At 33.6% G+C, this 4655-nt stretch overlaps 1 pseudogene; it reads left to right on the top strand.

The window, feature by feature from the left end:
* Window positions 1–2304: 2304 nt before the first annotated feature.
* LOC105547313 lies at window positions 2305–3957 on the top strand (annotated as a pseudogene).
* The last annotated feature ends 698 nt before the right edge of the window (window positions 3958–4655 follow it).

Below are 4655 nucleotides of genomic sequence, written 5' to 3'. Positions count from 1 at the left end.
AGAACAGAAGAGGTGTGGACTAGTTAGGGATAGGTTTAGAAGTACATTCTTTGTAAGAAAGGTGAGACTTACCTTCTTGTGTTTTAGTATAGTGCGATCTGGATCAAATCTATTACTCTCTTGTTAATCTCCTAACTTCCTACACTATATCCAGTAGAGGACACTTTTGCCTTACACAGTAAAAAAGAACCTCTAGACTCTACCAATGGGATCTGCGCTCTCCAAACCTGCATGTTAAAAGGCCTATAAATTTTGAGGGGGTCCCTTTGTCCGCATGATTATTCTGTAACACATTGCATTTATGGGCATGGTGTTATTATACACAGATCCTATCTTTTAAAGAACATTATAATCCACTTAACTGCTAGGATAAGAGAATGACAGACAATTCAAACCATATTGTCTTACAGAAGATATATATAAAATACAGTTATGTGCACCAACTGAAGTTCAAATTTGATTCAATTTAAAACAATCTTGGTCAGATTTTATGTAGTTTGTGGACCCTTTTTATAAAAAATAAAATGCAGATCTTGAGTAAAGACTTGTCATCTGGTTTACAGGTATAGTAACTGTCTATAAGGTAGTGATTTTGCCCCAAACTTACCTTTTCCATTATTTCGTTCAGAAATTACTGTTCTATGTATGGTAAATGAGAAAAATTGTTAAATTCTAGAATTGTGGGTTCTATTCACAGTTTGTAAAATGAAACAGAAATGTTTCTAATTTCAAATCAGCAGCAAAAAGAAAGAATCAGCATAGGAAATGACAAAATGTTTGTACGATGCATGGTCAGGTTACAAATGGCTAGTAGTAACGCTAATAGGATTGGCACCAGGCAAAGAAAATTTTTCAAGCAATCATTTTTAGTTAACAGAAGTATAAATCGTTCTTCCTTCCTTTCCTCAATTTTTTTCCAGGTACCGTTGTATTTTAAAAAGCATGTGTTTCTCTTCTTCAAAAAATCTTCTTAAATATAAGACTAGGAGGCAGGAGGCTTCCAAATCTAGTCTTGGCTCTGTCACTTTAGTGTTTATCCAGCTTGGTTGATCTTTCTGGGCTCAGTTTCTATATCTGTAAAATAAGTGGTTTGGATTAGATGACCAATAAAGTATCTTTTGATGTTAACACCATAATAAATAGCCAATATTTATTGAGTGCCTCCTATGTGTCGTGCACTGTTCTGAAAAGTTTGCATGTATTTAAACCTCATGGCATCCTATGATACCAGTGCTGTCATTATCGCCATTTTACAGATGAGGGGACTGAAGCCGAAGAAAAGTAACTTAGTCTTACTAAGGTCATACAACTTAGTAAGTGGCCAAGCCAGGGTCTGAATTAAAGCCATCTAGTTCAAGGCTCTGTCCCCTTCATCACCCTGCTGTACAGCGTGGCCACAAAGTCCCAATGTGTGAGATTTTAAGAAATAGCTGTTGGGGACCTGAAAACAAATGTTAAGCCCAGTTGTAATCAAGTTTCAGCTTCCATGATGGAAGATTATGTTCAGAAGACCACAAAATTAAATTTTTTATAGAGAATAGAAGTAAGTACTGATAATCCTAATTCGCATGCATAATAATTTGATGGCCTCTGTATATGTAACCTACTGATCTTTTTATATGAGAAGGACCCAGATTTGACCATAAATTTGTATATTTTTTATATTCTCACAGTAAAATAATCTTGATATATGGTTTTCTGTAATTTAAGAAAAAACTATAAATACGAATACTATGAATTTCAATAATTGTTTCTAATGAACATTAAATTTAAATGAAATTGATAACATTTATATGTCTGTTAATTAAGTTATGGATTGAAAATTAGATTTGTGAACCTTCTGCCAAGTAACTGTCTTTTGAAGATATTTCAGTATCTTTTAAACATTATTTTTTGGGTCACAATTAATTTGAATGATGTAACTTTTAAAAATTCCAAACAAAAATAGCAATTTTATTGTAAAAAATAACTTTTTACAGTTTTAAAATATATGTTTATAACTAAAATTTGAAAATCTTAAATTTATATGTACTTCTTAAATGACCCTTTTTTTAGGAGTCTCCTGCTTTCCACTCACCTTTTAACTAGATTGTTCTCGACTCCCAAAAAGTTGACTTATTTTTTGAACATCTCGAACATATTTTTACAGGGGCCTTGGCCAGATTAATAGACGTTGTTGCTGATTGGATGACTGACCTAAAGGAGTGCATTTGTCTTAGTGCATTGTGGTACAACCACAAAAAGTGCTGTTAAGGATCTAATGAAACAACATTTGAAGAGAGGGAAATGTCTATGGTGGAAAACATGGGCAGAATTAATCATAAGTCAAGTGGAGGTAAGTCTTGCTTTGTCTCAAGATGAATTAATAATTGATACAACAACATGTTTCCAATTTAGTTAATTATAGAATTAATCACATATTAGATTATTGCATCCACATTAAATGGATCCATCCTCAACACATTGCAGCAAGAAAGAATTAAGTGCCATATTGTTTCAAGAAGCTTTTGTATTAACTACGCAGTCATATAACAAATCCACTGGATTGTGGTGCAAATATATTTGAGCTGTAGTAGAAAAGAAGTGATGGTTATTGCAGTAGGATCTGTGTAAAGTTACTAAGAAGTCAAGTTATTAAAACTAATATATTACCAAGATTGGGAAGTTTAAATTATGAAAGTATGATTATCAAATAATTTAGTAAAATCAACCTTCTAAGTAGAGATACATTGAAGAAAATCAGAGATTTTTATTTGTGGCATTACAGCATTTAAATGATTAATTTACTATGATCTACAAAGAATATTCTAGAACTTAGGATGTTATATGTGTATTTTTTACATGATGTATGGATATATTTTTAAAATTTTATTTTAGCTGAATTTTAGATCTAAAAGGTATATATTTGCGGTAAGATGAGTAGTATGCTGTTTCTCACCTAGCTTAATTGAATTGAGTAATTTAATGATCTTATGGAAAGTTGCAGCAGAATGAAATCTTGAGTGCTGATGCGATTTGTTTCCACCACTGTTTCCAAAAAGTGGTTTGTAGGCACAGGTTGAAGTATGGCTGAGATGCCTTAGTAACAATACTTTAGGGATTAAAGTTTAGGGATTAAAATGAATGTGAAACTCATTTTGAAAATAAAACAGTGCTAGATATTCTAAACATTTATTAGACATTTATAATAAATTGATACTGTGAATTTGTAATGATGATCACCATCTCCAAAAGTAATAATAACATCAGTTTTTCTTATTACAGTAAAATCCATTGTGTATAAATTCTAACTACAGCAAAATTTAGAGCTAGGATATTTACTATTCAATTTATAATATATCAGAAACATCTTATAAAATGATACCATTAATTTTTCTTTTGTGTTTTTTGGTTAGCTATTATTTTCCTCTCAAAACTTTATGGAGATCATTTTTCTGCTGCTTTAGTGGCTGCATTTGTTTTGAGGTCCATCAATCCATTTGGTAATAGCCATCTGGTCCTTTTTTATGTGGAGTATCACACACCATGGTACCTTTTTGAGCTGTTTCCTTTTATTCTCCTAGGGGTATTTGGAGGGCTTTGGGGAGCCTTTTTCATTAGGGCAAATATTGCCCGGTGTCTTCGACGCAAGTCCACCAAATTTGGAAAGTATCGCCTTCTGGAAATCATTATTGTTGCAGCCATTATTGCTGTCATTGCCTTTCCTAATCCATACACTAGGGTAAACACCAGTGAACTGATCAAAGAGTTTTTTACAGACTGTTGTCCCCTGAAATCCTCTTCTCGTTGTGACTACTGAAATGGCATGAATGCCAGTAAAATTGTCGATGACATTCCTGATAGTCCAGCAGGCGTTGGAATATATTCAGCCCAGTGAAGTTATGCCTGGCTCTCCTATTTAAAATCATAATGACAGTATTCACTTTTGGTATCAAGGTAGGTGCTAATGTGAGGTGATATTTGCGCAATGTTGGCATGTTCAAAACATATGTGGAATGACAGAGGTTGTTGTTCCATAAATGACTGAAAAAAGTACTTTTGAGTTTAATTTTAAGTAATGAAAAAGATAATTCCTTAGCATATATTGTTGCGCATGTTATTTGTTGCTATTTAACAAATTACTCCCAAAACTTAGCAGCTTAAGGTAACTACTTATTTTGTTCTTGATGTCGGGTCAGCCATTTAGGAAGGGCTCAGCCGGGCATTTTTTGCTTGTGGTCTTTCACATAGTTGTTACTAGACATGGCAAGGGCTAATCATCTCAAAGTTCCTTTTTTCCACTTCCTTTTTAAAAGTGTTTTTGTGGGTACACAGTATTTATATGTAGTTCTGTGGTACATGAAATATTTTGATACAGGCATGCAGTGCTTAATAATCTCAGGGTAAATGGAGTATCCATCACCTCAAGCATTTACCCTTTGTGTTACAAACAGTCCAATTATGCTCTTAATTATTTTTAAGTGTACAATCAAATTATTATTGAGTATAGTTCAAAGACTTCTACATTCATGACTAGCACCTAGGCTGAAAAGATTCAGACACCTGGGCTCCTGGGATCAATCACGCACACTCTCTCATGCTCGCTCGCTCATGCTCTCTCTCTCTCTTTCTTTTTCCTCTCTCTCTGTGGTTTTTCTAGGGTGGTGGCCTCAGGG

Source organism: Mandrillus leucophaeus, unplaced genomic scaffold, assembly GCF_000951045.1.
Source record: "Mandrillus leucophaeus isolate KB7577 unplaced genomic scaffold, Mleu.le_1.0 Scaffold384, whole genome shotgun sequence".
Classification (NCBI taxonomy): Eukaryota; Metazoa; Chordata; class Mammalia; order Primates; family Cercopithecidae; genus Mandrillus; species Mandrillus leucophaeus.
Note: the sequence above shows the minus strand (reverse complement) of the source record. Positions and strands in the feature narration are given on the sequence as shown.